The 12,856-nt window shown below is 40.8% G+C and overlaps 1 protein-coding gene across 8 annotated transcripts in view; it reads right to left on the reverse strand.

Moving 5' to 3' along the window:
- The window catches only part of CEP170 (centrosomal protein 170), a 102,173-nt gene that overhangs the window by 82,430 nt on the left and 6,887 nt on the right, over nt 1–12,856 (reverse strand). Inside the window, exon 2 of one of the 8 annotated variants that reach the window (XM_030499414.1) lies at nt 6,059–6,219. The exons of the other annotated variants lie outside the window; for them this stretch is intronic. The gene's annotated coding sequence lies outside the window, so the exon portion shown is untranslated. The remainder of the gene's footprint in view (nt 1–6,058; nt 6,220–12,856) is intronic. 8 annotated transcript variants of the gene reach the window in all.

The raw sequence follows: 12,856 nt of genomic DNA on the forward strand, positions 1-12,856 counted from the left end.
ACAACATGAGCCCTCTCTGGAAGCTATTAGAACTGGCTACCTTGGATTTGGAGATGGCTGAGGTTCTTAATGACTTCTTTGCCTCAGTCTTCACTTGCAAATGCTCTGACCACACCACGAAAGTCTTGGAAAGCAAATGCAGAGACTGTGAAAATGAAGACCTTAGGCCCACTGTAGGAGAGGATCAGATTCGAGACCATCTTAAGAACCTGAATGTGCACAAGTCCATGGGACCTGATGAAATCCCTCTGCGGGTCCTGAAGGAGCTCGTGAATGAAGATGCTAAGCTACTGTCCATCATATCTGAAAAATCATGGCAGTCAGGTGAAGTTCCTGATGACTGGAAGAAGGGAAATATAACCCCCATTTTCAAGAAGGGGAAGGTGGAAGACCCAGGGAACTACAGACCAGACAGTCTCACCTCTGTGCCTGGCAAAACCTTGGAGCAGATTCTCCTGGAAAGCATGCTGAGACACAAGAAAAACAATGAGGTGGTTGGTGACAGCCAACATGACTTCACTAAGAGGAAATCCTGCCTGACCAATTTGGTGGCCTTCCTTGATGGGGCTACAGAACTGATGGACGGGGCAGAGCAGTTGATGTCATCTACCTGGACTTGTGCAAAGCATTCAACACTGTCCCACACGACATCCTTGTCTCTAAATTGGACAGACATCAACTTGAGAGATGGACCACACAGTGGATAAAGAACTGGCTCAATGGCCGCATGCAAAGAGTTGTGGTAAATGACTCAAAGCCCAGTTGGAAACCTGTAATGAGTGGTGTCCCTCAGGGATCGGTGTTGGGACTGGTCTTGTTCAACATCTTTGTCAGCAACATGGACAGCGGGATCGAGTGCGCCCTCAGCAAGTTTGCCGATGGCACCAAGCTGTGTGATGCAGTCGACACGCTGGAGGGAAGGGATGTCATCCAGAGGGACCCTGACATGCTTGAGAGGTGGGCCAATGCCAGCCTCATGAATTTCAACCAAGCCAAGTGAAAGGTCCTACACCTGGATCGGGGCAATCCCAGGCACAGCTACAGGTTGGGTGGAAGAGATTTAGAGCAGCCCTGCGGAGAAGGACTTGGGGGTGTTGACTGATGAGAAACTTAACATGAGCCGGCAGTGTGCGTTTGCAGCCCAGAAAGCCAACCGTATCCTGGGCTGCATCAAAAGAAGCATGACCAGCAGGTCAAAGGAGGTGATCCTGCCCCTCTACTCTGCTCTCTCTCGTGAGACCTCACTTGGAGTATTGTGTACAGTTCTGGTGACCTCAATATAAGAAGGACATGGAGTTGTTGGAGCGAGTCCAGAGGAGGGCCACGAGGATGATAAGGGGGCTCGAGCACCTCCCACATGAAGACAGGCTGAGAAAGTTGGGGCTGTTCAGCCTGGAGAAGAGAAGGCTGTGTGGAGACCTCAGAGCAGCCTTCCAGTATCTGAAGGGGGCCTACAAGGATGCTGGGGAGGGACTCTTCACTAGGAACTGTAGTGGTAGGACAAGGGGTAATGGCTTCAAACTTAAATAGGGGAAGTTTAGATTAGACCTAAGGAAGAAGTTCTTTACAGCGAGGGTGGTGAGGCACTGGAAAGGGTTGCCCAAGGAAGCTGTGAATGCTCCATCCCTGGCAGTGTTCAAGGCCAGGTTGGACGGAGCCTTGGGCAACATGGTTTAGTGCGAGGTGTCCCTGCCCATGGCACGGGGGTTGGAACTAGATGATCTTAAGGTCCTTTCCAACCCTAACTATCCTACGATTCTATTCTACTACATCAACAAAGCAACAGCAATGTGTTTCTCAAGGGGTCTCTGGCTAGGAGAGAAAGGAAGACAAAGAAAAAACAAAAATAAGGTGTGTGGGGAAGAGGCGTACAGTCATACCTTCCACTTTACAGCGATGAAGCTGGAGCATACAGTCTGGCACTCTATTGATCTGTCCCTAGGGTCAAATTATCACGGCAGACTCCTCAGCAGCAGTTGTAGGAAGAAGCATTGCTTCCACATATTTTCACTGCAAAAAGGCATAAAAGCTGCCCAGCTGGCGATGCTATAAAATACAGAGATTTTCCTCCTGCATTCAAAGAGATTGAGATCTCTACAGAAGGGACCCAGAGATGACTCTTTCCCTGCAGGTCACTCCATGCATCTGATGGAGGAAGGACAAGAAAGCAGTCAGGATGCTGTTGCCCTCTGTCAATCAGCAAATCTGTCCTATAATGTAGCTACAGTTGTGGGGCTGCACAAGCATCTTCTCCCTCCAGTCCAGGTCAGAATTAGATCTATATCTATTTTATTGCTATGACACACAGGAATAGCTGTCAGAACAGTAACTGAAATAAACTCCTTTTTCTGCCAACAGTACAAATGCACTGACAGATCCCATGCAACTACAGGCCAGTTAGTCTCACCTTGGTGCCAGCAAGATCATGGAGCAGATCCTCCTGAAAACTATGCTAAGGCACATGGAATAGGGACGTGATTTGTGACAGTCAACATGGCTTCACTACAGGCAAATCATGCCTGACAAATTTGGTGGCCTTGTGTGACAGGGTTACAGCACTGGTGGATATGGGAAGAGCAACTGACACCATCTATCTGGACTTCTGCAGAGCATCTGACACTGTCCTGCATGGCATCCTTGTCTCTAAATTGGAGAGGCACAGATTTGACAGATAGACCACTCGGTGGATAAGGAATTGGCTGGATGGTCATGCTCAAAGAGTTGTTGTCAACGGCTCAATGTCCAAGTGGAGATCTGTGACAAGTGGTGCTCCTCAGGGGTCAGTATTGGGACCGGTGCTGTTAAATATGGACAGTAGGATTGAGTGCACCCTCAGCAAGTTTGTCGATGACACCAAGCTGTGTGGTGCGGTCAACATGCTGGAGAGAAGGGATGCCATCCAGAGGGACCTGGACAGCCTTGACAGTGGGCCAGTGGCTCAACAAGGCCAAGTGCAAGGTCCTGCACCTGGATCAGGCAATCCCAAGCACAAAGAGAGGCTGAGCAGAGAATGGATTGAGAGCAGCCCCGAGGAAAAGGACTTTGGTTTGTTTGTTGATGAGAAGCTCAACATCACCCAGCAGCACGTACTTGCAGCCCAGAAATCCAACCATATGCTGGGCTGCATTCAAAAGGAGCATGACCAGCAGGTCGTAGAAGGGGATTCTACCCCTCTACTCTGCTCTGGTGAGACCCCACCCAAAGTACTGCGTCCAGCTTGGGGCCCCCAACTCAAGAGGGATATGGGCCTGCTTGAGCGAGTGCAGAGGAGGGCCAGGAAGATGCTTAGAGGGCTGGAGCACTTTTCCTATGAAGACGGGCTGAGAGAGTTGGGCTTGTTCAGCCTGGAGAAGACAAGGCTCCAGGGAGACCTTATAGCAGCCTTCCAATACCTAAAGGTGGCCTACAAGAAAGCTAGAGAGGGACTTTTTACAAGGGAATGTAATGACAGACAAGGCAGAATGGCTTTACGCTGAAAGAGGGTAGATTTAGATTAGGTAAAAGAAAAGTTCTTTACTGTGAGGGTGGTGAGACACTGGAACAGGTTGCCCAGAGAAGCTGTGGCTGCCCCATCCCTGGCAGTGTTCAAGGCCAGATTGGATGGGGCTTTGAGCAACCTGGTCTAGCGGAAGGTGTCCCTGCCCATGGCAGGGGGGTTGGAACCAGATGATCTTTAAGGTCCCTTCAAACTCAAATCATTCTATGATTCTACTATACCAAGTTTAAGCAAACTCACACAATTGAAACTAAGTAATCTCCTATTTAAAGCATCTAAGAAAGGGAAATTAAATGTTACAGGAACAATGAAGACAATCATGCCTTTCCCTACCATAAAAGTCCCTTTAACAAAAACAAACCAAAACCAGACAAAACAAATTAATTAAAAAAAAAAGAAAAAAAAAAAAAGAGAAGCTACAAGGAGAACAAAAACAAAACACCACAATTTCTAGTAGAAGCTATGAGATAAAGTCGTATTAAGAACAGCAGACTGAAACAAAGACTTCAGCAACTTGACAAAAAATAAGATGCTGGGTTATCTTTACACTGCCAGAATACTGACAAACATGCAAATCCTTAGAAGTCTGAGACTGTACATGGAAAAAGACACAACAATCATAGGCCTTTTTATGCCTGTATTGTTCTAATAATCAGGAGTATCTGAAGGTTACATTTTATTTATTTATTTTTAAGGTATTCTCAGTCATTATTGAAGTATTTCAATCTGTTAAAAGCATACTCAGTTATTAGCCACTAGGATAAAGCCATTTAGACTTCAAAAAAGTAATCCTTTTTTATCCTTTGACAACAGACAATGAGGATATTTTGCATTTATTAAAGGAAATGGACAGCTCATTTTGTATTCCTAATCTTTATATTCATAAGCAAAAAATGATTTCTCACTAATGTTCTTCTTTGCAGCCTTCATACACTGAAAGGCAACACTTTTCAAAAGCTGCTGTCAATAAACAGTTAAAATAAAGGGTAATGATTGCTTATAAGAGTAGCTTAACTTCTGATCAATCAAGTACTCATTTTTTGTCCATCCCTTATTTAGTTTAAGGAACTGCATAAAGAAAAATATTTTTAAGTTTTCCTATTTCACCATGATCAAAACAAGGTCATCTATACAAAGATTAGCATACCCAGTATGCTAATAAAATAGTATACTTTATAAGCAGCCTTTAATAATGACTGGGGCATGCAGGCCAAAGAAACCGTTACCCAATAGCCTTTGGGAAAAAAGCTTCCTTTAACAAAAGCTACAGAAATATTTCCTTCCCCCCACCTCCACATCACACTATATGTCCTGGGTTCAGCTATAGCAGTCATTTTTCTCCTGCTTAGTAGCTGGTGCAGTGCTGTGTTTTTTAACTTTCAGCCTGGGAACAACGCTGATAACACCGATGTTTTTAGTTGTTGCTAAGTAATGTTTATTCCAACCAAGGACTTTCTCAGTCTCATGCTTTGCCAGGGAGGAGGGGAAGCCGGGAGGAAGCAGAGACAGGACACCTGACCCAAACTAGCCAAAGGGGTATTCCATACCACAGCACGTCATGCCCAGTATATAAACCGGGGGAAGTTACCCGGAAGGCCCAGATCACTGCTCGGGTCGGGCTGGGTATCGGTCGGCGGGTGGTGAGCAATTGTATCCTCTCCCCTTGTTATTTCACTAATCGTTATTATCATTGGTGGTAGCAGTAGTGGTTTTGTGTTATACCTTAGTTGCGGGACTGCTCTTATCTCAACCCGTGGGAGTTGCATTCTTCCCATTCTCCTCCCCATCCCTCCGGGAGCGGGGGGAGGAAGAAGGGGGGGGGGGGCGGAGTGAGCGAGCGGCTGTGTGGTTCTGAGTTACCGGCTGGGCTCAAACCACGACACTATACTAATGCCAAGATAAGCAAAGAGGAAAATAAATAAATAGATATAAATCAGGCAATGCATTCTGGCAGAATGTAATCTTAAAGAAGCAGTCAAGTCCTCCTCCTTCACTTCCTATTCTCACTGCCTCCACCATGGCATATTCCAAGTTACTTTGCAGGCTGTGTGCACGCCAAGGAGGTTTTATTTGCATTGGCCAAGTACTGACCACAGCCCTGAGCACTACTGAAAAGACAAACACCACTTTGCAAATAAAATTGGACCTCTTAACCTCCCAAGGGTGGTGATTTCACTTTCCCCAAAATTGTGAAATATACAGGGCTTATTCCATGTTCCAAGATACTTGGTAAGATTAAATTACATTCAAGGCAACAATTTTTTTTTTCTTCTTTAATACAGGGAATTAGTTACTTTGTGGGTATGAGGATAAGTATACTCTCCAAGGAAAAAAATGTATTTAAGTTATTTTAACATTTATCTTTCAGTTTTCAATTCCATTTTACTTCTTCACACAACGCGCAACCCAGAACATGAAAGTGGAAGTGATAAAGGACAGTTAACAATATCAGTGTTAATGATCTCCACATCCAGGCACAGTATTACAGACATATAACTTGAAAAAGGTATTCAATTATTATTCTTTGCTACATCTCCACTGTAAAATGAAAACCATATTTACCATTCCAAGGTAGGCTCCATACAATATATTTCATACATTTTACCCTCTCCCTTATGGAATGCTTTGGAGCTTTTTACAATTATTCTCAACAGCCAAGTCCACAGATGTATTTTTCTTGGAAATACACTACGTTGTTTGTTCCAAGATCAGTAACAGAGGCCCTACACGGAGAGAGAAAGAAAAAGAAGTTGGACTCAAAATTTTGCGTGAAAGTTGTAAGTGATGTTTGCTCTAGGCAACCTTCACTGTCTGAAGACAAGGAAAATGTGTGCCTGCACAAGGGTAATAAAAGTTCACAGATTCCATGTCAGAAAGATGCTGTGCTACATGGGTATTCTACAAAGTATTTAACATCAGGTCAAGCTTAAAACCAAAATTCTTTTAAAATAAGCATGGTACCTGTGAAGTAAAGAGAGCAGTTTTCTTTGTGTTTGTTTCCAATCTCAGATAAAAACATAGGACTTGATTTTTAAGATTTTTTTTCCCCCTGAAGTCCTCTTCCTGAAGATTCATATAAAACTAGAGTAGAAAAGGGCTTAAAAAGCCCTATATTTTAATTATTGGTTCAGTTCTTTACTTGCATCACAAATAATTCAATAGAAATCTAGTCTTGCAGTTTGGAGTATAGTATATCTTTAATGTCTGTGTCCTTCCCATCTCTCTCCCTTCTCCCCATGGAATGAAACTGAAAGGTAGCAAATACAACACACTTTCTCAATGTATGATCATGTGAAAACAAATACTGCCAAAAAGAAAGTATTAAGAATTTAGCAAAACACAAATCAGGGTAAGACATTCGCGCAAACAACAAGAATACCCATGGTTTTAATGATTAATATTACATATTGCAAAGATTTTAAACCAGTCTGTAACTAGTACCTAGCAAATGGCTTCCCTGGAGAGAAGCTCTTCCATATTTGCTTGCAGTGCCTTCTCACTTCTTTCTTGTGTTCAGCCAACAAACAAGAATATAGCTAGTAGCATGGTAAGACTCAATTCTATGTTTTATACTACCTCTTATTTACTAAATACAATCAAAGAGTTACATGTGACATTGTCACTAGAAATGTTTAGAATTAACACATACAGTGTGTATGCTGCTTCACCTTTTTTATGCAAGGACTTGTTTAGGCAGGTATATTACAACTCCACAACTAAATCCCAAACAGAAACCTTCATTGCTATGTAAAAATATTTTCAGGTGGACCTTTATAAGTTGTTTTAAGAATGACTGGTGATTTACACTTCATTTGGTACAGCATTAACATATGTTTTGCAGAATACCACAGTGAAAATCTGCTTAACTTCAGAACAAGAGTCCACTGGAAAATGCTTTTATTAGTATCATACTATAAATTTGTTCAAGGCTATTAAATGAATGCAAACGTGTGTTTCACTAGACAGACATCTGGAATTCCAGTAGTTCTATGGGAAGAAACCTGTACAGATTTTCCTTTGTAAATTCCACAGTTTTTTTGCTTAAAAAAAAAAAAAAAAAAAAAAAAGAAAAGAAAAAGAAGGAAGACGTGAAAGGGAAGGCTAAATGCTAAATGGGAAGATCTCCAAACTCCATACACAGTGCTCCAGGCACCAAACCAGAGGAAGTGGTACTATAACCCTATCCACATGAAAGGATCAAGTCATGCCTTTCACTGGCACTAGTTTTGGGGGTTTGGTTTTTGTTGGTCGGGTTTTTTTTTTAAAAACTACCCAGAGTTACTACAGAAGTTATTCATTTTATGTCTCAAACAAAGATTTAACTGGAAACTTAGTTATGCTCAGCTGCCTAAAAAGTAGAAAGTATATTAAGCAACACTGACCATGCTACTGCAATAGAGAAATAGTCTTCTGGTTTACCAAAAATATTTAAAATCATTTGAACATGGAACTAAATATGGACGAAAGCATACGGAGTTGATTAAAAGTAAAGATCATCATCAGTTTCCTCTTTAATGGCTGGAACAATTCACATCCTCTGTTCTCTAAATTACATTTCCATGGCATTAAAGTTATTAGTACTATTGATACCCACTGAGGAACACTTCTGATAGTTTAATACATAGCACCTAACATCTTAAGGTAAATTAGTGTTGCAATTCTATGTTTGTTTATTTTGCCTTGGCTCTTCCTGGACTTTATTTCTCCTATATTTCCATTGAAAATATGGTAATTAGTTATGTTGTTTACCTGTCACATACAATAGTAGTATTATCTCTTGCTTAATCTAAAATAGCCCAGTTGTAGCCTACATTTTATTTCCCCAGATGTATTTTCAAAAGGTGTACTTCTTGCTTCAGGCAAGAGTGTGTATTTTTTAAATTATTTATGGGTTTTTTTAACTGTATTCTCCTTCTACCACAGTTAGTAATTAAAACTCTTACTAAAACCATTTCTAGTTAACCTGAGGAAGTGGGGCTTTAGTAGTCACTCTTTTTCCATCAACTGCTCCTCCCAACAGCAGGCTTTAGAGAGCTGGGGATTTCAGAGATACAAAGCTCCTCTAAGTTTGGGGAGAATGAAGGGCTGAGCAGAACAAGTTCAAAAAAAAAAGCTCATCATTCACTGGCAGAAACACTGTGCTACAAGTTCAACAGTTCCCAGCTCCTTACAGCCTTCATGGCTCCTCTGTGCTCTGCCTTTGTAGGATATTTGCCATTCAGGTTATCTTCCCCACAGAATACTGCTAGTTCCCAACCAAGCGGGCAAGAGCAAGCACATGCGCACATTGAGGTTAAGCCCATTTTGGGATACAAGACACATCCCTGAGAAACCAGACATTACTCGTTCTCCTGCACATGTTTTTCTCTCCATTTTATCTTACTAGGATTGCTTTACTTTTGAATCAAAAATTTCTGGCTCCCAACGTTGTCAGAAATTCAGAAGCACCTTTTTCTCTTTAGCTTTGGATGAACGTGCCATGTACTATTATAAATTAGAGGCAAGGAGAGAGAGAATAGGAACATCTTCCCTGTACTTGATTCACAAGATGAACAGGTAGAGGGCCATCTCATACAAGCACACAGGCATTGTAACAGAATGAGCACATTCTCATGGTATTGCAAGTATAAACAATCAAACATCATAATGGATTAAACAGAAGATGTTTCAGTAATAAAGCTCCAACCATGCCAGTCAATACATGCATAAAAGTCAAGCTCTGAAGTTAGGAAGCTGCTCTAGAATATACCAGTAGCTACCAATCTGTGATCCGCAGGCAGAAAGGCAGTTGAAGTTTAAAATAATACTGAATAATTATAATAAAACAATTATCCTTTATTATTTGCATTTTACCTCTAAGTAGTAAGAAAAACTCTATGAACGGTGGAGCTCAAAAGACTGACGCTTACTTCCACTTTCTGCTTATCAGATGTTTTTGCAAGTTTGGTTCAAAGAGAAAGAAAACACATTTTATTTTCAAATCCTCCACAACTTCTTGTATCTGACAAGATGATAAAATTCCAGTGTATATATGGTATTCAGAATTTATGAGACTGGAGCAGCTTCTGCCCAAGTTTTACTGGCTGAAATGGAGAAGTTAGCAGGATAATGAAATGTAAAGATCTAAATATAGGAACAGTTTATTGGACAGCAGTATGGGATGTGAATTTATATTGTGGCACCTTTACCTTATATCAGCAGCTCATGCATACATGCTTCCACTGCAGCAAATCTCACACGGCTTACTTTGCGTGAACTGCCTTGTGCTCCTTGTACATGCCACATGGTAGGAGTTACTATGGAAAGTTAATACATACAAAGCTAATATACAGATCACCCTGTTGTAAGCTGCTGGCAAGTCCAGAACTTCACCCTATTGACTTCTTTTCAACCTTACTGTTGAAGAGCCAAACAACAGGCAAATAAGCAGTTTTAGCTCTCATCATATAAATGCTGAACTGAAGAAGCTGCAGTTCCACATCAGCCAAAGCCACTCTCGCTGCTGTCAGGATCCCAACTCTCTTGCCCTGCCCCAGCCACGGAGTCCCGACTACTCCCTTTGCCTTGGCTGCAGGACTCACGTGGCTCTGCAGCTGGGCTGAGGTATTTCAGCATGTTCAACTAGTGACAAACATGCACACTTCTCCACTCCCGCAAACAAACGGTTCTCAGAAGCAACACACAGCAGTCTAGCACCAAAGCAGAAGGAGTGGGTCTGTGTAACTAGGGGTGGGAGAAAAGGGAAGAACAGGGCAGGACCACGACCGTCAGCAGCCAGTTCTGCTTAGGCTGCTATGAGAACATAGAGTCAACTACACTAAATCCGTCTAAGCCAAACAGAACTTCTTTGATTTAGACAGGTCTACAGCCACCATAAAAAATATTCATATAATAATAAATATTATTAAAATATAGTTTTTAATATTGACACATTTCAAACTATACACTTTCAAAAAAGTTTCAGTGTGTATTTTTATTCTTTCACTTGTCTCAACTGTTTTTATAACACATCACAAACCAATGATCAAATCTTTAGTCTCTTACCTCATGGCACACTAATGGAGTCTTTCTTCTAAATCTGCCTTAGATCAGTGACCCCAAATGTGAATAAATATCTTGAAAAGAAAGAAAGGAAGAATTCCTACGGAAATAACTATACAAATAAAACAATACACAGACATCTTTGAATATATTTTTTTTTAAGGCCTGGGCACTGTTCCCTAAAAAGCGCCACAGACAAAAATAGTAAGACATAATGCTCTTCTTGGTTTGGGAATGAAACTGAACCAAGACCTGCAAAATCTGGGAACTCAAGAATCTTAACCTGCTAAATCTAATCTTCTCCCTTTGTGCTTTTAAAGTAATTTTATGAATCCAACTAAAAATAACAGTATGTTTAGGGTTTTTTTAGGATTTTGGTTTGGGTTTTTTTGGTTTGGTTTTTTTTACTAAATCACAGCTTTCCATTTGCCTCAACTGGGCAAGGAATGACTCAGGACTTCCTGGTTCATTGTCATGTTTCAGCTTATTTTTTTCTACTGCCACCTTACAAAGGACTTTACTATGTGCCAAAGGCTACCCAGACAACATGAAAATAAAAATTAATTCACCTTGTCAGTCATTTAAGTAAATACCCTGCAATATTTGCTGGACCAATTGTAAATGGTTATTCTGTAGGGTGCGTAAACCAGGTAAACAGAATTAGAGACCATGAAAGCAATGTCAGAAGCCCTAGCAGAAAAAAAAAACAACCTTCTTGCTTCTTGATAAACTAGCACTCAAGGCACAATGAATAAAAACTTCAAAACATTTCTATTATGTGTGGGTACTAAAATGTGATTCAGACATCAGGAATCAGAGTTGTTGGATAATTTAGTTCTTGGTTCTGTTACAAACACTGATCTCCTCAAAGCAAGTAACCAGGCAGCATTTTGAAATGAACTACTTGCAAGGATAATCCTGCAAGAGATCAATGCAAACCAGATGCCAGAGTACCAGTTTGCCCTAAAGGGGGAAGTTGACTGTTGCTATTTGCAGTTTCAGCAACGCAATGCCTGAACACGTTTAACTTTGACAGTTAAAGATGCCAATACAGTATGCTAAAGAGGCCACGCAACAACAACAACAAAAAAAAAAAAGGGTGTGCATTAAAAAAATACACATGCAGCATGCAAGACAATTTTGTGATTTAGAAGTTGCAAATACTGAATATTTATTTATTCCAGGAAAAAAGAAAAAGACACTATTGAATAATGCCAAGCAATACATTCTATATTTAGCTGAAGAAAATAATGCAATAGCATTATACTGGGCCTTGCACTGTTGTATAAAACCAGATCCTGCCACACACAGGAATCATCTGCAGTGCCGCTGACTTCACCAAGACCTGGAGCAGACAAACAACTTACCCATGCTCAAGGAAATAAAAAATAAAATTCTGAATGAGAAAAAGAGCCAACGAAACAAACAGGGCACGAAGATTAAGCACAGAAATTCCATGTGGCAGACATGAAAACAATACATTTTCTGCAATGGCCACCTTGTTTCTGGCCACCTTGTTTCAGATACTGTTATCACCAAACTTAAAGAAAGAAAAAGTTTGTGACATCACTGGATTTCCAAGTGATTAACTCAAGCTATACCCGAGCTTATGTTCAGCCTGACATTTTTTTATGTGAATATATTTTTCCATTGCTCATTCCTTTTTTTTGGGCAGGTGTTGTTTTGTTTGTTTCTTGTTTGTTTGTTTTTGGTTGGTTGGGGTTTTTTCAGGTTTTTTGTTGGTTTTTAGGCTAGTTGTTTCTTTTTTGCAATACACCTACTGACCATATCCAGCTCCTCCTTTTCACTAATTCCAGCTCTTTGCCAGCAACATTATCCCTCTTACTGTTCTCCAACTAGGAAGAAAACTGAAGAGAAAAAAGCCATGCAGTACTAGCTACAGAAAAAAGAAAAAAAAGTTAAAAAAAATTAGCATATTCATGAGAAGCCTCTCTGCAGCTTCCCATAAAACATGTGGACACAATTCTCTAAATTAGGAATGTGTTTTCAAGAGATGAAAACCAGCTACACGCTTCCATTCAAGTGGCATTTCAGACCTTATGAATTTGCACCTCTTTTTGATATGCAACTAAGATCTACCTGTAAGACTGATACTGTGCATGCAATTATACCTCTCAAAAGAGCACTCAGCAAGAAAATGTTACAAATAGGATTCCTTGCAATATATCAGGACTGCAAATGGTCTAAAAAGAGACCACAAGATGTATTCAGAAGCTGATGAATTAAGATTTGATTAATTCAAAATATGGTACAGAATTTGTGATCCAAATGACAATAGTTAACACTAAAAACATATAT

The sequence above is a fragment of the Strigops habroptila genome, chromosome 10 (genome assembly GCF_004027225.2).
Source record: "Strigops habroptila isolate Jane chromosome 10, bStrHab1.2.pri, whole genome shotgun sequence".
NCBI lineage: Eukaryota > Metazoa > Chordata > Aves > Psittaciformes > Psittacidae > Strigops > Strigops habroptila.